Source organism: Passer montanus, unplaced genomic scaffold (assembly GCF_014805655.1).
Source record: "Passer montanus isolate IOZ18808 unplaced genomic scaffold, ASM1480565v1 scaffold33, whole genome shotgun sequence".
Classification (NCBI taxonomy): domain Eukaryota; kingdom Metazoa; phylum Chordata; class Aves; order Passeriformes; family Passeridae; genus Passer; species Passer montanus.
This window is the reverse complement of record NW_024368041.1, coordinates 76,766-99,541: the sequence shown is the minus strand read 5'-3', so window position 1 is coordinate 99,541 and position 22,776 is coordinate 76,766.

Below are 22,776 nucleotides of genomic sequence, written 5' to 3'. Positions count from 1 at the left end.
CAGTTTTTACTTCGTTATCTCATTAGTATTGTGAGAATTCAAAACACTTTAATCTGAATGAACATTAAATTTTAGCCTGAATCAAAATCACACATATATACAGTCATGGATTTATGTGAATGAAAAAAAACCCAAGTATTTGATTTCCTTTGATTTTATGTTCTATTTTAGTTTATAATTTTATTTTTTGTGATTAAATAAATTTTGAAATTTGAAAAGGCTCAAATACTTCCAAATATAAACTAATGAATATTTGGACATGTTAAACCCACATAAACAGTTTCTATATGTGTTGAAGCACATCATGTTCATCATTTTCATGCAACATTTTTCTGATTATTTACTATTATTGCAATTGGCTATATATTAATCATTTGGACATACCCTTGAGGAAGGCAGAAGTGATACAAAGAAGTGGGCAAATAGAGAAAATGAGTGTCACAGCATCAATATACCATAACAGCATGACACAGCTAAAATACAGTGAATGCCAAATCTCATATCTGAATTCATATATTTCTGTAACAAATAAAAATTTGCAGTAATGTGGATAAAAATAGACCTTACTAAATATGGTAATTAAATACATATATTTTTATATGACAATATTTTTATTTAATTCTCATGCAGGCATATATTTCTGAAATTAAACTAAATTTTAATTGCTTAAAGACAGGCCTGAAAATATTGAAAGAAAAACAACTGTACCGCAAATATAGATTGTATGAAAAAGAAGATGAAGACACAAAACTCCTAAAGGAGAAATCAATACTATTGATACTATAATAAATGGAATGGCAACATGATCCCATTAACAGACAAATTTCCAACAACTTACTGCCTAGGAAGTTTAGTAACATCAATATTCTCCAAATATGATTTTTCAAACAGCATACTCTTGTGATGAATGAGGCAGCTTTCGCTGAGTCTGAGAAAATTTTATATTTAATAAAAGAGGAAGAACTATGAAAAGAGGCATAAAAAATAATATAGAGGTTAAAATACCTGGAGACACTGAGTTGTATGCATCATAACATTGCCTTGTAGATAGAGGAAAAGTCAAAAGAAACAGAAAGACTTTATAAGGAATAGTTCTTTAAAAGTTATCAGCACTGAAGCTACACTTTCAGTGGATAAAAATGAGTCTAAAGCAGAACAAAACAAGATTATTTTAATTATTAAGAAGATACTAATCTCAAAAATGAGAGAGATGAGTAAAGAAAAAAGATAAAGAAGAAAAAAATTGTTCCTGTGTATTGGACCCAATTTGCTGGCCATTTTTCTGCAGCAAAATTTTCACCAATTCCAGCAATTGTTTTGATATAATGAGAATTGCAGCCCATCCTAATATCCAAGACAGTGATATGAGAAATAAGGAAAGCTGCAACTCCAAGCTCATTGAGTACAAGAAGGGAGATATGAAGCATATGTAAACCTTTCTGCTTTCAAATTGCTGTTATCACTCCTTTGCTGGGACAGCTTTCATGCTCTTTTCTAATCTGCTGTCTTCAGATGTAATTAGAATCTACTTTTGTTTAATTAAAAACATGTAAAAAGATACGCAGAAATGTGATTCAATATATTCAGTCTACAGCTTAAGTTGTTCTCAATTAAAATAGTTTGATCTGATATCCAATTTTAAGCTTTACTTCTTCAGTAGATATTGTGATTTACCCTTATTTTCATTCTTTGCTGTATTCTTCTGCTGAAACATAAAAACTGGTTTATCAGTTTAACTGAACATTTTACCACTAGACATTTCTGTCAAAGCAAATGTTTTTCAAGGTTTAGTGATTCCAAGTTTACTAATGTTCATCAGTCATTTAAATTTCAATTGAAACTTTACTTGGCAAAAAGTACGATCATAACATTTGAAAGATGTTTTGATATGCTGCATAAAAAAACCAGTTAAAACAGAGAGGCTGTATACAACCCCTGAAACAATGAATCTGCTTCATTTTTTCCATTATCTCAGACTTCTCTTGAATATGCATTTTCATAGTAGACTGTGACTCTGTGACAACTTTACCAAAAGCCCCCTTCACACAAATTACTCAAAAGGCATCTTTCCTGTTCATGTCACCTGGAAGAGAAGTCAAATGTCCACCAAGTTGACAGTATCATTACCCAGTTAACTGTGACTGAAAAGTGTAATTGGGAGAGGTCTTAAGCTCAGAAAAACCACAGCATATCCTACTTTTCCAGCAATTACAAAAGGCCTTCCAAGCATAGATGGCTCTCTTTAGATAGCATTTCATGTTTGCTTTCCCTGAAAGTTAACCCTAAACAAAACTGTCAGAGCAATGGCATTCTGGTAGAGTAGTTGAGTGAAAAATCTCATGTTCTCTGATAATGATAGCTAACTGGGAGCCATGCTAGAGCACTGCTATCTTTTAAGTCTTCTTTTTCCAAGATCAATATTGCTGTTTTTCAACACTTACTTACTTTTAATTATCAGAGAAGGAAAAAAACTTGTCCCAATTCAATAGCAGAGGTCCCCTCTTAGTCACTCTTCTCAAGGCCAAACAGGCGAATCTCCCTCAGCCTTTCCTTACAGGAGGGATGCTCCAGTCCTCTAATGATCTTTGTCACCCTCTGCTGGACCTGCTCCAGGAGTTCCATGTCTCTTGTAGTAAGGAGAGCAGATCCAGACACAGAATTCCAGATGCAGTCTCACTATTGCTGGTCAGTGCTCACAGAAGGTGTCATTTACAGTGGAATATAGTCATAAGAGATGTCATCTGAACCCTTCAATTCAGTGAAATGGTGGGTGCCAAGATTAATTTTCCTCTACTGATTAGCATTGTCCTCTATGGCAAAATTAGAAGTTATATATCTGCCTGACTTACCTACACAAATGTACTCCGATGAAAGATAACTTAGGTACTATTTTATGCTAGTCAGGTGTCCTGATTTATTTTTATAGCTTGATTAGTAGTTCTCTATCAACTAAATTATTAACCATCGAAAACCTCTTACAATTTTTACTGTCTCAGGTTTAAAATAGCCAGGCAAAAAAAATTACGTATGTAATATTTAAGCTTTCAAAGATCATAATTTTGGTATTTTACAGGGAGGAGAGTACTGACACTATTTCAAACATTAGCTATTGAAACACTGTTGTATAAATGTTGCTAATCAACCACCTAATTCTTTGTGAGTTTCACCACTGACTCAGTAAGTTCAGCATTATGTCCAAGGAATTTGTGCACAAATATAGAATTCTGTGCTGCACCCATGACCTGTAATTTCTGGCTTCTTTTTGTATTCTTTGTGGGCTAACTTCATTGATATCTGTGATAAACAGGCACAGACAAGGTGCAAACAAATGTGATGAAAACTTTTCAAATAATGCTTTTGTAGCTAAAACATCTTTAACAATCTCTTCAGGTTGGATGAAGCTTTTTTTGCCATCATCAGATGAGAATAACAGAAAATATTTTTAAAGGCTTTGATGGAACAAAACTACAGTAGAAAAGTTTAACTTGATAGAGAGCAAGCAAGTGAACATACCTGAAATATGGATTCAAATTTTTGTGTATGAATAAACTGGTCATGGAAAAATACCAATGGATGTGTAGCAATTGAAGATAAGTAACACACTAAATTGGTACCTTTCACAACTGTTAACTCCCTGTGTCTGACAAATTTTAGCCAGCATTTTCTCATGAATTTACAGACAAAAGGAAAAGTGATGTCATAATGGCAAGTTTATAAGTATTAATCTGTCAATGATAAATACTCTTCACATTTATTGTAGAAAAAACAAGTGATATAAATATTGCCCAAGGTTTGATTAAAAATGCTTTTTGTCACAAAATCAGTTACATTTCAAAATATTGTCAGAGATTTCTTTACAGGTTAGCACCAAAAGAGCTTTACATCAGCCAGCTCCATGTGGATAACTTAGATAATTTAGGAAGCTTTAAATGTTACTGGATCTGTCTTCATGGGAAACTGATCTGAGTCCTTGCTGTCTGACAGTTTATCAGTTAATTTTACACTTTAGCCCTTTACAATATTTTTTTACCTTTTAAAAGTGTATACTTCTTGTTCAAACATAAATGCTGCTCAAATTCTCTTTCCTACTTGAATTTCTTTTTGATTGCAGCTTTGGAGACAGCTAACAAAGCTCAGCTGGAGGTTAAGGTCAACCTCATCACTTGTCATTCCTCAATTTTACAGATGTTGGATTCGATTAAAGGGACCTTCTCTTGGCTACTCCCCCTAAAACAAAAGGAAACCTGGCACGTCAATCTTTACTTGAACCAAGTTTGAGGGGACTATTGTATTATTTGCTGATTTCTAAACTCCCCCTCCAACCCCCACCCCTCCCCCTCCAACTTAAAAACGTACTCAGATATGGGTGTAAAAGCTGAAGAAAAAAGCGACAGAACTGGATGTTCTAAGTGTTTTCAAACCCTCTTCTTCTGTATTAAACTAATCCTCTTATTGGTACAGTGGCTTTAAAATCTTTTGTTAGAGAAGCTCCGAAGCAATGACTTCACTCTTGAAAACCTCATTTTAACATATTAACTTCCTTATTGAACAAATTTTTGCAGTGTGATAAAGTGGTCAAATACTTAGAAAACAGATCATACTTGTCTTGAAGTTCAGTTGAAGATTGACAATTTTAAATATTAACAGAGAGTTTGGTATTTTTATTTCATACAATTCTCTCCCATTTAAAGAAAAGTGTTTCAAGTTTTACTTTCTTTCTGTAAAATGACTTATTTGGAAGTTATGCATAGAAACATACAGTTTTACAATATGACCAGTAATGCCTGATGAATCTGGTACTATAAATCCCTCTGTTAATAGATTAAAAACCTCTTTAGTTTTAACAAGCCTTTAAAAATGAAACTTGGTAAAAAAATTACAGAAAACATAACAGAAACAATATGTTGTGCTTAATGCTAGTAAAGTCTTCCTGTCTCACAAGCAAATTGATAAAACATATTCTGTCTCACTAATAAGGTCAGAAACAATAGATATCTCTGATTTCTGCCAACATTGCAACCATAGACAATAAATTGCTGAACAGCCAGGATTATAATACTTGAATATTTATGTTTCATGTAAGAAGATTCTGCAACACTATGTTCTTGGCATAAAATTGTTTGTAGAAGTTAGAAATATGTGGCAGTACCTCAAATTCTGGTGTCAGAAAATAAAATGTTTTGCAGAACATTACAGTAAAAAAGGAACTCGATACATTCTGTAAAATATTTGTCAAAAGGGGACCTGGTGTCTGCTTGACTGCAACTCACAGGGTATCACTGTGCTGAGACCTTTCGGTGGTGCCCCAGTCTGACCAAGGACACTACGGAATTGTAGGCTGTGGACACTGAATGTCATTTTTCACATCTCTAGAAAATGGCAGCTGGCTGTGCACTGCACTTGGGTGCCACTTATCCTCAGTAAGTTCTCCAAGGAGACCAAGCTGTGTGGTGCAGTTGAGATGCTGGAGGGAAGGGGTACCATCCAGACGGACCTGGACAGCCTTAAGATGTGAGCCCATGGGATCAGCTGATTGCAGCCTTCCAAGGGATGAGGGGAGCCTACAACAAAGCTGGAGAGGGACTTCTTGCAAGGGCATGTAGTGATAGGACAAGGTGAAATAGCTTTAAATTGAAAGAGGGTAGGTTTAGATTAGATATTAGGAAGAAATTCTTTACCGTGAATTAGTGAGACACTGGAACAGGTTGCTCAGAGATGTTGTGGATGCACCATTGCTGGAAGAGTCCAAAGTCAGGATGGGACTAGAACAACCTGCTCTACCCCAAGGTGTCTTTTCCCATGGTAAAGGGCTGGAACTACACCATTTTTAAGGCCTCTTCCAAACTAAACACTCTGTGATTCTGTGATAAGCTCTATCCCAGCTTGCAGTTACTGCCTATTATTTTCACTCTAGACTTAAGGGTAACATTACTGCTCAATAAAAATGTGTCAATTTTCTCTAACATGCTGCAGTCATCGTGTTATGTATTGCCCAGTAAAGAAATGGTTGTTTGATACTAAGCTTAATCATCTGCTCTGATGTCTTTGATTAAAAGAGTCTATCAGTAATTTAGTGTGGAAAAAAAAAATTCAAATTATTTTGTCCATCCTAGCATAACTGATTCACCTAAACACAGAAGAAATGTCTGAATTTATTTACCTTAAGAAGTGGAACACATAGTCAAAGAATAATGACTCATACAATTTTCCCCATCTCTATTCCTCTCCTCCAATGCAGTTTGTTTACTGACTTTAATGAAATGCATCAGCACTCCTTCTTTCAATAACCTTTCTTTCAATCACCCTTTCTCTCAATTGCCTTTTCTTTCAATTGCCCTTTCTTTCAATAACCTTATTACTTTCTTTTTTCAATTTTTAGAACATTTTCAGATTTTATTATCTTCTTCTAAGAAACAATAATGGATTTTATACCTGGAGAGATTATTTTTTTTCCAAATCAACTAATTTTTTTTTTAATTGTATATTTAAAAAATAAGGAATTTGATCTCTAAGAGGATACCACATAACAAACAAACAAATAAAACCAAAATGAAAGTGATTAACAACTCCAGGATTTATTCTACCTAAATTTTATTCTTTCATTGACAAACCATCAAGTAATTATATTAAAGTTCTGTAGTTCCCACTCTCTTAACATATCCTTTTTTATCTAGACCTTTACAATGTCTACCATACAGTTTTCCAACTCCCACTAAAGTTGAATTACTACTGCATAATTCCTTCTGGGTTTATAATGTTAATCATGAAGAGTTTAATTTTATTTGTTAAATGCACAAATAACACTTTGTTTTTATGAGTGGCAAAAACTCCCAACAAGATGTAGGAAAGGAATATTAACAAGAATCTTGAAGCATACTTTACCATACTTAATGACCTCAGGTGTCTCAGTCTGTGATGTGAATGAAAAATTATGAAAACTTGTCTACTCATTATGTTACACAATATCACAGTAGCCACCAATTTACATTCATTGACTATGTAGAGTCACAATTTTTAAAGCAGTGTGTTTGTCATAATTATAAGGTTTTTACTTACTCTGTCAATCTACACTGAATTCAGTACATTGTTTGGCATATTGGTAAGTTTATCAGAATTATCCACAGTTTGTGGGCATCTGTGTTCTTTAATCATCAGATTAGATCTCTAGTGAACAAAAACACTTTTGGTGTGTAAAAGGAAGAAATTCTCTGGTGTACTATGGTACATATGGTACCATAGTACCATGTACATAGTACATATGTACATATGGTACACAGAGAATTCAAATAGGTGAAACACTGCTAGCCTTTGGCATGTTCTAAACAGGTCACAAAAGTACAAATGTTTCCTTGCCAGCTTTCCAATTAGACTATAACCTGAACACACAGGAGTATGAACCAGATTTGCTAAATAAAACCAACACATCACCACGTAGGTGGCTTGTGACAGACAATACTTACCTGCTCATACTAATCAGGGCTCTCTTTTCTTCCCACAAACATGTAATAAATCTGGTCCTACTCATCATTCACAGTGTGTCCATGAATGAAAAAAAAGATAAACCTTTATCTGATTACTTACTTTCGGCAAAAATCAAATACTTTTTAAGCTTATAAAGTAAAAAAAAATTTAAAAAGTATCTGAAAATGATGAGACATTGTCTTAAATTTTTACTCTGAAAGTCTTTTTCTAACTTGCAATTTCAAATTAATTTTCTTGGACCAGCAGAACAGTTACATTATATCACTATTAACATGATATATTGTTATTTTGGTGCACTCAGTTTTCACACTTGCATATCCCTTGCTAAGAAAGATGTAAGCACTTTAATATCTTCTGGACACTCAATTTACACTGAATATTTAGTTCAAGCATGAGAACCTTGCAAGCTAAAAAATGATGACATATGTATTTTTCATGGAAACTGTGGAGATATCTAACTATTGTAAGTTTCTCACCTTCCTAAAAGAAGATCAAAGTAAATCCAACTAATTTTCAGATTTCTGGATGAATTGATTGAAGATCTTTCTTCATATCAGCTCTTTCTCACCCTTCTTCTCCACAGTTAGTGTCTTCTGGTAGGTTATCTGAATCTATGTGTTTTTCCCTATTCCCACATACTTGCATCTTCATACTTCACACTTGATATGGTTACTTCATTTTTGGTACCTTTCTAGATTGCAGCTGAACCCAGTATTAAGTAATTTTCTCATCTGGGCTTGGATCACAGAATCAGTAAGTTTGAAAGGGACCGCTAGAGGTCATCTAACCCAACCTCCCTGCTCAAGCAGGGTCCCCTAGGTGATTTTACTCAGAATTGTGTCCAGATTATTTTTAAATAACTCCATAGAAAGAAATTCTACAACCTGCTTAGGCGGCCTGTTTCAGTAGTTTGTCATCTATATATGATAATGAATTTCAAATCCTGCATGTCTTAGACCCAGTGATTTTTTTATGTGGCAGCTAGAAAACATTGGAAAACTGCTCATAATTACTATAAATATACATAGATTTCACTTTAAGATATTTTTCAGTTTTATTCTTTGTCTTTTCATTTGTTCAGGTAATTACTTCAGCTGAGGTCTATTACATGTAGCATGTTCTGTGGCCTTTGATTTAGCAAAAGGCTTCTGAGGTTTGGCGTTATCTCTGATGGTCCTCAACTACGCCTAAATTAATACCAAATAGTCATGGCTTGGTTTATTAGAGAAACATTGACAGTCAGACTGAGTCCCAGCAGTTTATTTCAAAGCATGCTGTGATTTATTGAAGACATTGCCTAACTTAAGGAGAGACATGCCCCTATAACCTGTTTATATAATTTTCTTTTTGCAGTCAGTGCTGATGGATCAGCAGGACATGACAGCAAAGGCAGTTATTTGTCTCAGCTGCCTACAGTTTTGTTCTTTCTTTAGCACAGTGATGGCAAGTTCTACCATAGGTATTTTTCTTTTATTCTCCAAGAACACATTCAATTCACATCAAGGCTTTAAATTGGGTAATATTTCCCTCAAATCAATTGTCAATAAACATAATTTCTGGAATAGTATTAGCGATATTTTCAATGCTACATACATTATGAGTGGTAATATGCAGTTTTCCATATATTAGTTTTCATTCAGATTTTTCAATTACAACTTGACCAACTATGAATTGAGATGCAAGTTAAACTGACACAGTTCACAGTAAAATGATAAATTTGGCTATGTGGAGTTCCTCTATGTGCAAATAATTAAGGCACAAACTGAGAGTATAGGATGACTGGATTCACTATACTGTCTCTCTGTTAAATTCCTAGTATCCAAATGAATTGTCTCAGCCATCATATTGTACAGTATTTGGAAGGCATTTCATTATTTTCTTCACTTGAGGCTGTTTTAATTTAAATATTTATTTTAAATATTCATTGATCTAGTGAAAGAGGATGTAAATGGTGCTAGTGTCACACACTCTTTTTTCCCTAAGATTGATTTCTGAGTTTTTTCCCTACCTCAAAAACTTGAATGGGATGTTTTAGATGGCTGTCCTAGATATGCCATCTGACAGGTACTTATCAGAGGCAACTTTTTGATGTGTGTACAGAATTTTAAACTAGAATAGCAGATCTCCAGATAAGGCCATAGGGAGGAGAGCTAAATCAGCACACACCATCCAGACTACCCACTGCATATGGAAACACTGGGCTTATTATGAATGCATGACACAGTCATTCTGCCATTAGTAGGTCTGATGTTTCTCAAAAGTGCCAGATGTCCAACACATTCCCAAAGGACTGCACACATGCACAGCCCAGTTGCAAAATATATGTTTTCCTAGTTCAGTATTTCCTTAAGTATTTACTTCAATGCACTTGCCTTAAAATCTGTTTCATCTTTTAAACAGAGAAAGTATTTGGCAGTATCTGCTGCAATGCAAGTTTAAGTACTTCATACAAAATGAATCAGTGTCAGCAGGAAAATCTGTGAAAACCACCTATCTAGAAATCAAGGGGATTCATGACAAGTTTAATATTCATGCAAGCATAATAAAGAACTACATCTAGGACTTCCACAGCCTAGGATATTTCTCTACATATTTTACTTATATAAAAGGCTTGTTAACTGTGCCATTCTTTTTAACCATGAAAAGATATTACAAAGGAAATTATGTGGTACATTGACACAGAATCTGTAAATAACTTGTGATTAACTAAACACCTAAACACACTTTTTTTTTTTCTAGTATATATTCAAAAATAGTTTATAGATCTATATAATAATGAGTTTTGGCAGGAAATTATACTCATTGGAAGTTTGAGAGATATATACCAAATTTCTTGTAACTAATAAAAATATCTTCCTCAATCTCGGGGAAATCCTGTGGTTGATCTGTAACAAAATACTGGACCCTGGAGCTGCCTTCTCTATATACTGTTGCTTCTTAAGTAGCCTGTAGATGGAAAGTACAGATTTGCCTCAGCAAAAATGCCATACTTTATTGCACTTACACATGCAATACATGTGTCCTAAAAGGTGTGCTCCATTAGTATCTGAGGCTGTCCTTGGGCTCTAATGCAGGTGGAAAGCCAGGCCAGTCTTCTGTGTAACTGAGAGCTTGTCATCCTCTGTAGACGCTGGGACCCTGGACACAGCACTATTCTGCAGATCACAATATATGCTTTAATTCACAAGCGTTTGCAGGAATAAATATTTTGAAGATTTCAAAATACTACTGAACATCAGTTTTGAAAGCCCTACTTAAATTTCTACATCTTGAAGGATTTCTGCATCTTTCCAGAATCTTATGCATCTATGTAATTTTTTCCGCAGATAATAAAGTTGCGAAATTACATGGCACTTTCCCACATCATAGATCAGAATAATAGCACAGTAGAGCAGAACTGTACTAATATTTGAAGAGAACACAAAGCTAGAGTGGTGCAGTAAATTAAACTAAATAATAAATTAAAATTGTTTCTAGTTTCCTGAAAAAGTCTTCCAATAATTCAAATTACAGGAATTTTCTATACAGCTGTTCTTACAGTTTATATAACTGATACCTAATTGTATTGATGGACCTTGGCTGAATATAATTACCTCAGCTAAGTAACATTTTGATTAAATTAATCATAATAACATTTCTGTTTTACAACACTCTAGCATCAGAAAAGCATCAGATTTTTAATTAATACATTTTGTTACTTTTATTTGCAAATGCTGAACTATGTCACAATTGAATTTTAGCTCTTCAGTTAGTATTATACTGAATATTGATTATGCAGCAAATTCAGATAAGGCCTACTTATAAAATACAATTATATAACAATTTCTTTGTGAAGGTTGCACATCCTTCCCTAAGACAACAAATGGTCCCACTCTCATGCTACATAAGCCAGAGAAATGAGAAATGAAACACTGGATTTTACATAGCTTTAGGACAAAAGATCCTGAGGTACTTGAAAGTTGAAAGCAGAAACTCTCACAACCACATTGTGGCACATCATTTTGACAGTTCAAACATAACAGACACATTCAAGTTTCTTCAGGCCCTTGAACCAAAATGAAGAGTAGAGTGGTCTGTAGGCATCCATTTGCTAATCATGCACATGAAGAAAAAAAGTAAGGATGGATCACAAAACTGAGATTGAATTTCTGTCCTTAAACTGACCTTTGGGCTACAGATGGAGTATGTTGTCCCTTGAGAATCCCAGGACTCCTTCTGTTCCTTAACCATAGGCTTCACCTGTGATGCCTGAGGGTGTCTCCCCTGCCTCCAGCTGCAGTGGGAGACAGCTTTGTGTCTCCCAGCTGCCAGCACTGGGCAGCTGACTTGAATGCTCTTGAGCATCAAAAATGGCTTGGGAGTTTGTTTGTGGGAGACTGAGTCAAGTTTTATCAGTTAGCAGAAATTTGTCAATATATGTACAGTAAATTTTCCAGGAACCGGTTCATGCGGGTTCTGGTCTTTTTTCCTTGATTTAATTATGTTCTGAACTATAAACTCCTCTCAACAATCTGGACTCTACTGAAGGATTAAAGAGCACATAGAAGTTTTTTTCTTTCATTTAGTAGTTCCTTATGCCCTCAGAGCTGCCCGGAAGAGGGAGGAGGTCACTTGGGCATCTGTGATGTTGTTTTCAGGTCAATCAAACATGTCCAAATTTTATGTGTTATCAAAATCAGTAGATTTCCATTGCTGACACTGAAATTCTGAAAATACATGGGTTTGTTTTGTTTTGTTTTATTTCAGAGAATAAAAAGTCTGAATTGCATAGCTTTAAATGAAAACTTGCCTCCTCTCTATTCCTTAGCAAGGAGGTAACAAGCAAGAAGAGATTGGTCATGCTGTCAGAAAACCTGCATTTCATACATAGAGCAACCCTGAGCACAGCTGAAGTCCAGCACATTCGTCTTTCCATTTTTCTTTTTCCCTTGCTTTCCAGCTCCAGGGAAATACTGTCAAGTTCACAAGAGTTAAATGGCCACCAAACCATAATGTGGCTTATCAATCTCAGTGACAGCACTGCAAGGGATCAAGAATGTTTCATGCTTAGTGCCACAACGTCTTCAAAATCAATGTGCATGTCTGAAGAGACAGATTTAGAGTCAAGTCAGGAGAGAACTGAAATTCTTTTATGGATGTACATGTAGAATATACACACTATAGAGTCTTCTGTTACATTTCATTAGAATCATATAACTCCAAATAAATATTTCAGATTGAAAGATTTAAAATTATTTTCTTACACTGTCACAGACACTTTAAGGCAGGTTCACATTCTTTTTGCTTGCCTTTGGATTAATTGCTATGCAATTTTCAAAGCCAAGGTTATGCTATAAAAAAGAGCAAAATAAGCACAAATATCTTTAATAGGCACATATCTGTTAAAAGTCAATATACAATTTAAAAGATTTGATTTAGGATTTTTTTCCTTTCATTACAATTTTTATTATTTTTATTTATTTTCATAATTATATTGATTTTATGTACCTATATATATATATATTTGCATACACATATATATGTATGCAAGTATTCAACTTTCACAGAATCACAGAATGTGTCAGGTAGGAAAGGATCACAGTGGCTTGTCTGTTCCAACCTCCCTGCTCAAGAGGCGTCATCCCAGAGCACACGGCACAGGATTGCATCCAGAGGGTTCTTGAATATTTCCAATGAGGGAGAATATAAAGCCTCTCTGAGCAATCTGTTCCAGTGCATGGTCACCGCACATTAAAGAAGTTCTTCCTCATGTTCAGGTGGAACTTCCTGTGAATCCCACAGGAAATGGGCAGTTTCTGCCCATTGCCTTTTGTCCTATTGCTTGGCACCACTGAGAAGAGCGTGGATCCATCCTCTGGCACCCTCCCTTCAGATACTGATAGATATTGATGAGATCTCCAACGTCTCAAGACTGAACAGAATCCCTTATAAGACAGATTCTCCAGACCTTTGGCTAATATAGTAACTCTGTGCTGCACCTGGTCCAGGAGGTTCGCATCTCTCTTGTACTGAGGAGCCCAGAACTGGACACAGCACTCCAGATGTGCCACACCATCGCTGAGTAGAGGGGCAGGATGACCTGCCTCAAACCTGCTTTGATTGTCTTGGCCACACTGGCATACTGTTGTCTCATGGATGGTTTGTTTTCCACCAGGACTCCCAGGTCCTTCTCCACAGAGCTGCTTCCCAGCAGGTCAGCCCCCAGCCTGTACCGGTCCATGTTCCAAGTGGGGTTGTTCCTTCCTAGGTGCAGGACCCTGCACATTCTTTTGTTGATTTTCAGGCAGTTTTTCTTTGTGATCTCTCTGGCCTATTAAGGCATCTCTGAAGGGCTGCACAGCTCCCTGGGGTATTGGCCACTCCTCCCAACTTCCTGTCATCTGTGAACTTGCTGAGTAGGCATCTGCCCCTTCATCCAAGACATTGATGAGTCATTTCTATTGTAAATTAGGAATTCACTTGCTAACTTGAACTGAAATGCAGGTTAGCTTCAGCTGATGGAAATCTCCAGTGTAAGCTCCCCTTCTTGTAATTCAGGAAAGATTAAAAATATTTGCAACAATAGATGAATGCTAGAGGACTATAACTGATATTATTTTATATTAAGGTTTTATACATGGGTTGTTCTTTTTAAGCCTATGATAGTTTGAAAAACTGGTTTGATTTCTTTTATAACAATAAGTACATTTAAAAGTACATTTTATTTTTAGTTTCACCACATCTCAGTTTATAAAACTGAAAGAAAATGTTTGTTCTTGCACAAGCAGTCTTTTGTTCTTTGACTGAGTGTTACAAAAATATTGCTTTTGTTTTCACCCAGTTCAAGAGAAACCAATTCATAAGAAAACAAGTAATTCCATAGATTATATGATATCTGAATAATAAAAGATAAATCTTAGAATCATAGAATGATAGAATCATCCTGAGCTGAAAGAGACCCATAAGGATAATCAAGTCCAAATCTCTACTTCTCACAAGACTATCTAAAACTAAACCACATGACTAAGAGCATCATCCAGATGCTCCTCAAACACTGAATTTCTTGTTTGGTATCTAATCCTCTAAACATTTTAGGTTTGGTCAAATATCCTGAATTATCTGCTCCTTCCTTCATTTTGTTCTGCTTTAAACTTCCTAAAAATTTTAAAATTAAGCTTCAATATGTCTTTTCTATATGAACTGTATATAATATATCAAGTAATTAGTCAATTAAATCCAAATTAAACTGCTACATATGATGGTTGTATGGAATTTTCTCTGTACAAGTAGGTAGCTGTAGCAATCAAGGCCTCCGAGGGAACACATGCTGCTGTAAGCACGCAAATTCACTCATGCATCTGACCAATGTGGGCAGAGGAGTGCTGTTTGGCTAAAGGCATCCAGGGATGTAGTTCTGCCTTTGGACCTAATCTGCTGTATTTAAATGTAGGAAGGGGGATTTCTGCTCTGCCTTTCTTTTGCCACATCTTTTTGTAAACTCTTGAGACTGCTTTTTTTCACAAGTGCTTTTACAATGAGTTGAATGCAGGGAAGCAAACAAGAAAGACAAGGAGGTGGGGAAATGAGCCAGCCAGCATCTGTCAGTGATCCACATTTAGTTTACTTAAGGCAGGATGAGAAACCACATAAATGAATGAAACAGCAAGAAATTCCAACACACCCATCACAGGAAAAACAAAGAAACATAACTGGTACAGTTAGAATATATCCCAAGAATATGAATACCAGAAAAAGCCTGGAGAAATGGCTCTTGGAAGTGACAGCTTTTTGAAAGCACTTTTATTATATGCAGACAAATTGTTTTGTGGTTCATTTCCCCAGAGCATAGATAAACAGGATTTTGCATTTTCCTTTACAACTAGTCAGCTGCATCAAAGAAAAATATAACCGATTATCACTTTCTTCACTTAGCTGAAACAAACTACCCAAAACTCCTGAGGATCTAAAAACTTAACTGCTTTTTTTAACATATGCTAAAGTTGTTGATAGCAAGATGAATGAATTTAGAATATATACACTAGATTTTTCACATATTTTGACTCAACATCTCACGTTAAATTTTTTTAAATACCAATGTTATCCATTCTTTTCTTTTTTCCTTTTTGTTGTTTTTTGTTTGTTTGCATCTTGTTTTATGGTTTTTTGGTTTTATTTGGTTTTTGGTCAAGCTTAGATAGAATCATAAAATCATAGAATCATAGAATGTTAAGGAGTTGAAACACGCTTTAAATTTCATCTAGTCCCAAATCTCCCTGCCATGGGCAGGAACACTTCCCACTAGACCAGGTTGCTCAAAGTCTTGTACAACCCGTCTCTGATCATTTCCAGGACTGGGGCATTCACACCCTTCCTCAGCAACCTGTTACAGTGTCTAACCCTCTTCCTATTATCTAAAATTTCTTCGCTTTCAATTTTTACTCATTAGTCTTTGTCCTGTCACTACAGTTCTGGCAAAGAGCCTCTCTCAGTCTCCCCTGTAGGCACCCTTCAGATTCTGGAATGTTGCTATAAGGTCTCCACACAACCTTTTCTTCTCCAGGGTGAGTTCCCCAACTTTCTCAGCCTCTCTTCCTAGGGTAGGTACTCCTGTCCTCTGATCATCTTCATGGCCCTCCTCTGGACTTGCTCCAACAGTTCTGTCATTTTATATTTGGAAAACCAGAACTGTAAGCAGTATTCACAGAATGTTCATAGAATGTGAGTTGAAAGCCACCCACAATGATCACTGAGTCCAACTCCTAGCCCTGTACAGGACCATTCCCAAGAACCACACTATGTGCCAAAGAGCATTGTCCAAATGCTTCTTGAGTTCTCTCAGGCTGGTGCTGTGACCATTTGCCTGGGGAGCCTGTTCCAGTGCCCAATCACCCTCTGTCTTTTCCTAATGTCCAACCTAAACTGCCCCTGAAACAACTTCAGGCCATTCCCTTGGGTCGTGTCACTGCTCACCACAGAGAAGAGATCAGTGTCTGCCCCTCCTTGTCCCCTTATGAGGAAGTTGTGGACTGAAAAGAGATCTTTCCTCAGTCCCCTCTTTTCCAGGCTGAACCAACCAAGTGATCTCAGACACCACTCATACAGCTTCCCCTCAAGACCCTTCACTACCTTTGTTTCCCTTCTTTAGATGCTCTCTAAAAGATTAATTTTTTTCTTATATTCAAAACTGCCCCCAGCACTCGAGGTGATCCTGCCACAGTGCAGAACAGAGCAGGACAATCCCCTCCCTTGCCTGGCTGCTGATGCTGGGCCTGATGCTTCCCAGGACAATGTTGGTCCTCCTGGCTGCCAGGGCACAGCTGGCTGATGTTCATCTTGCCATCAATCCAGGACCCCCAGGTCCCTTTCCAAGGCACTGCTTTTCAGAATCTCATTCTGTCCACACATCCCAGTCTGTCCATGCATTCTGAGTTGCCCCATGCCAGGTGAAGAATCCAGCACTTCCCCTTGCTGTATTTCATGTGCTTGGTGATTGCCCAGGCCTCCAACTTGTCTCTCTACAGGACCTCTCTGCCTCTGAGGGAGCCAACAGCATCTCACAGCATTCTATCATCTGCAAAATGGCTCAGTATCCCTTCCAGTCCCAAGTCATTTATGAAGATGTTGAAGAGCACAGGGCCCAAGATGAAGCCCTACAGAACCCCACTAATTACCAGTCACCAGAGTGATGTCACCCCATTCACTGTAACCCTTTTGTGCCTGACATTTGAGCCAGTTGCTCACTTATCACGTTTATCCAGCTGTGTGCTGGACACTTTGTCCAGAAGGAGACTGTGAGAGACAGTGTTGAAGGCTTTAACAAAATCCAAAAGATATTACATCAACTGCCTTCCCTTGATCAAGTAGGTGGGTTATTTCATCATAAAAGGAAATCAGGTTTTCTAAGTAGGATTTTCCCCTCATGAAGGCCGGCTGGCTGTGACCATTGACTGCGTTGTCTTTCAGGTGTTTTTGAATACCTCCCAGAATAATCTTTTCTGTAACTTTGTCAGACACTGAAGTGAGACTGACAGGCTTGTAGTTTCCAGGTCCTTTTCCTGCCTTTCTAGAAAATTGGGACAATGTTTGCCAGCTTTCAGTCAGCTGGGAATTCTCCAGATTCCCAAGACTGCTCCTTCCAGGTGGGGTCTCACAGGAGCAGAGGAGGGGAACCACTTCCTTTGTCCAGCTGGCCACACTCCCTTTGATGCAGCCCAGGATTCTCTTGGCTGTCCAGGCTGCGAGCACGTACTGCTGATTCATGTTGAGTTTTTGATCAATGCTCATCCTAAGCCTTTCTCCACAGGGAGAAAGACTGTTATGCCTTTATTATGCCATGCAAATAATTTTTATTCAAGAGATATTTCATTTTTTAATATTTATAATTTTATTTTCTTCTCATATGTCTTATGAGGTACTTAATCCATAAGACATTTCAGTTTGAGTGTTTTTTATCATTTAGTAGCTAATGTAGTAATTTTGATCCTAACAAATATTTGTTCCAGATTGCAATTGAATTTAAAGTTCACAAGAATATTCTTAAAATGAGGAACACATCCCCAAGTTGGTCAAATTTAAACAATGAAGTGTACGTTGTCATTAAATTATTGTGCGTTTGTGTATGTGTTTGCTGTCAAGGTTAAAGTTTCAGCTTAGGTTCTTTTTGTATTTGCATTATACTATTCTATTGATTGAAGATTGTGATAACTGAAAAAACCCCTAAAATCTGAATGTTGTTCAATGTTGTATACAATCCAGAGAAACCACAGAATTTATCAAATACCAGTCCTAAACCTACACTTTTTGATAAGAACCAAAGTCAAGGTTGGTTAGTATTGAACACAGAATAATATGTGTTTGTTTGGTCAACTAATCTCTAGCTACATTAAAGTCCAAAGTGAAGGTATAGTCCAAAGTCAGTGGAAACCTTTCCAATTTCTTAAAAAAATATAAGTCCTTCTGGTTTTTAAAATTTTGATATAACTTCTCAAATTGTAAGGAACTTTATTATATTAAGGGATTTAATATCTAATTATGGGAATGCTAGTTATTGATTCCAATTCAGCCACATTAAAAATCTATAAATGCCAGTAATATAAACTTTTAAATTTATAAATATAAATTTATAAATATTTCTTTTAAAAAGGAATCAAGCATTATGACAATCAAAATAAATATCCAATTCTAATTATATAACAGAAATATATCAAAACAAGGCTTCAGCTAGCAGACCAACATAATTTAACGTAATTTTGCCACTTTTAAAAATATATATACTTACTTTTCGAAAATCAGAATATTATTGGAAAGCACATTTTCTGTCAAGAGCACAGCAAAGACACTGGAGCAGATACATGCTACATTAAACAATATATACAAATTGAAAGAAGAATAGTAACTTTAAAACAACTAAAACTTTAGATTCACAGTAGAAACCAGAATAATGGTATAATTCCATAGAACTTCACATTTGTAAATTAAACCAGAAGACAACATTTTCATCTCAAGACCTTTGTTTTACATACTGAAGTAAAACCCCATAACTCATAAAAGTAGAGCTCCGGCACCTATCAACCATCTCAAAGCAAACCCAGGTCAGGTAAAATTTATCATTAGAAGTCAGTTGATTATCATGAAATTGTAGCTATTGGCAATGTGCAGGCAAAAATTGACTAATTTTAATAGAAATATTAATGCATATGACAATAAATTAGAAATTACACATCAACTTATAGGATTGTCAACTATTAACCATGAGAGGAAATTAAAATTCTCAGTATTTTATGACTTTAAAAAAAAAATTGTTTTACTTGTAAATTCTACCTTCATTTTTTTTGAGAATTAGAAAAGCTAAGTCTGAATTAAGCCAGAAACAGAGAAGTATTCTTCTACACAGTATTAAAAAGTGCATTGTTATTGTTATCTGCTTTCTGTGCTATTCAGTGAACACAAGGGAAATGGAAATTTAGATAATTATTCTAAAACCCTGGAAATAAAGAATCTTTTGTTTCATGTAATTTTGTTTCTTTGTTCTATGCCATTCCAAATCAGTAATATTGAAAGATTAAGCATTTTGTACTACACAAATTTTCTTTCTTAGCTCAGTAAGTTTTATTTCAGACATGAATAATGTTGATGCAAATGAAACATATTCACCTCAATCACCATGTCTTTTAGTAGCCTTCTGATGGCACCATTTAGAAGAAAAAGCAAGAAAAACAAGCTCATTTGCAAGCACCTTGCAAATTCAATTTCATTTTTTTAATATTTAAACATTTTTTGTTTTTCTAAATGAAAAAAATTAGTCTTTGAATGTTGGTGTGAGACTGACAAAAATCTCACTTCATATATAAGGCCCAAACTCCAGCCTTGCTCTTCAAGACATTATTGTCTCATGCCTTGCTCAGCCTACAAATAAAATAGTCCTTTACAAAGTAGGTCAGGAATGAGGGAGCATCATTGAAGGCAAAAAAAAAAATAGTATCTTTAAGTCATGAAGTGATTTATTGCTTTGTGTAGCTTTATGTATTATGTTTTAGTATTTTATGTTTTCATTCTATATGAAGACTGACAGCTTTCAAGATTTCACTTCTAATCTATATGTGTGACTTTCTGTATTTCTTTTGTTATATTCAGGCAAAAAACCTCCACAACTTAGGTTTTCTTTTCATCAGGACAGTGCTGGAATTATTTTCTTCTAGCTATTTTCTAATAAGTTTCTCCCCAATAGTTTACAATGTTCCAAAACATTTCAATAGCTAACTGTGATTAGATAGGTGATAGGAAACTCCATTTGACTATTTAATTCATCACATTATGTAGAACATTATTATCAGCATTAAAATTATCTGCCCACCCCCAAAACAGGATTGTTTGTTTAGGTCCCTATTTTTTCAGCTAACAGAGTTATCTTTCCAGCCCACTGGCTAATGCTGTACTGTAACTCTCCATCTCTCCTGAATCCATATACTGTTGAAAAGAAAAATTACCTTCTCTGCATGCTTGATTGATTGATTTTGCTTTTTTTTGTTATGTTCTATTTTAAAACTATGCAAACTATGCTGATGTTGTACTAAACAGAGAGCATAGATAGGTTTTGTCAACAGCTCACTGGTCTGTGGTGTTATTAGCTTCCCACAGAAAGCAGACATCACAAAGTTTACCTAGGAGTCCTTAATTTTGTCTCTTTCAGAAACTGGTGGAGATATTTTTGTTGAATAAGGAGAAAGTATTCCATACCAAAGGCAACCTCACTTTTTAGCTTCCTACTATTATCTTTCAGGTCTACTCCAAAAGTATAGAAACCCAGTTCACTTTAAAATCAGGAATCAGTCTTGGTTTAAAATAGGGAATCAGTTAAAGTATTGGTGACTCAAAAGTCATAATTTGCGTTCAAAAACTTAGACTCTGAATAAGTCTTTAGTCATGAAATTAGATTAATGCATATATGCTAGGCATTATTAGTTCAAGCAAATGGATGAATGTGTGACACACATGGCTTTTACAATCACTCCTGTGTATTATGTCGTAGATGAAAAGCAAGTGAAGAACATGGCTTGTCTTTTTACAGATATTTATGACAAACAATAGTAAGTTCTGCAACCTTGTGGCATTTTTCACATTTGTTCATGTTCTTTTCATTTTGTGCACATAAAAAACATTTCTTAAATTCTACTATGTCATAGTTAAAGATTAAATATCAATCTTTATAACTTACTTTTCAAAGACCTTATTTTGATGTTTAAAGCTGGATAAATGCAGAAATTATTCCTTTCCACCAAAGAATAAGGTAATATGTGTTTAGAAATGCCAAGATAAGCTGAATGAACTTCAGAATGCTTCCAGAATGTTTCCAGAATGCTTCCAACCCACCTGCTTTTCTTATGCACTAATAGTTTCATCTTTACCTCCTAGTTTCCTAATATGTGCTTGTATATAAAGTGGCTTTTTAACACAAAATACATTTATTATTAAGGAAGGGTCCTTCACTGTTTTTCTTCTCAAAGACCTGAATTAATATTCTTTGTGCATCTATATTTCTGCTATCCTAAGGGTCTCATCTGGAAAGATCTTTGTGGCATGCCTTGATTTTCATGACATATTTCTTCATTGTCTGATGCTGGTCCAAATCTCTTTGCTGTATAAATAAAAACTAATGATAAAACCTACTCTCAGAAAAAGTCACACACTCTCAGAGAAATTAAAACTAAAAGCCAAACACGATGCGTCCCTAGTGAGCTCAGCTCCAACCAAAGTCCTAATTTAACATGGAATTATTCTAAATCTGTACAACTGTATCAGAGTTTGGGATAATGGAGTAAGTAAAATGCATGTAAAATTCAGTTCCTGGGTTAATTTAAAAATATTCTGTCACACAGGTTTCCAGCTGCTTTCTTGCTCCAAACTGTCTGGTCCTGGCCTCTACTAGGAAAAGCTAAGAACCTCTCTAGGGTTCAGCTAATCTTTACATAATCAGACCTGTGATGCATAAACAAAAGCTGTGCTTTGCATAGAAATAAATTGTCATTTGACAGGAAATTTATTCTGGGTGAAATGCTTTGCATTTTGCAACTGCAGATATGCCAAATCTTTTAAGTGTAAAGCTCTAAGGCAGAAAATGACCTTATGAGGCTTTCTATTCAGAGCTCTATGACATCCTGAATGAGTTCAGGAACATGCAGATGGCATCTGCAAAAAGACATCTGATTGTAAAGCTCTTCAAGATTACCATGAAGAACAAATATATAGTCCATTTATTTCAAAAAGTTTGAGAGCATTTTCAATTTATTGGAATGCTTTTTTTATTGTGCCTCAAATAGAAGTGCTATTCCAAGTAAAATATCCTGTCAGGATACAGAGTAAAATGCTGAAGTAATATGTACTGGCATTCTAAGTGCAACGTGCAAAGAAAATATGTGAGAATCATAGTAGTGAACATCATTATTTCACAGCTACCACTGCTTTGCTGTGATGGAAGTAATGGCTTTCCCTAGAAATTACTGATTGTGGTTAACTGCTGTCCCCTTGCACAAGAAAGTGAAAAAAGGTTGAAGTCATCCAGGAGAAGAGAGGAATATGTACTTTGTAAAACCAAACTACTGGTGTAAGATTAATGAGGCATTTTTTAAAATATGAATTTTTAATATTAATTTCTTCTTAGATTACAATTCCAATTACTTTTTCAATACAATGCAGGATTCTGTATTAAATTTTCATGCATTTTCTAGCATGTATTTGAAGTGGAAGGAGTGTCAATCTTTGGTTATTTTAAAGTGAATATGAAAGAATTTTCATAGCAAATGGTTTTTTAAAATGTTT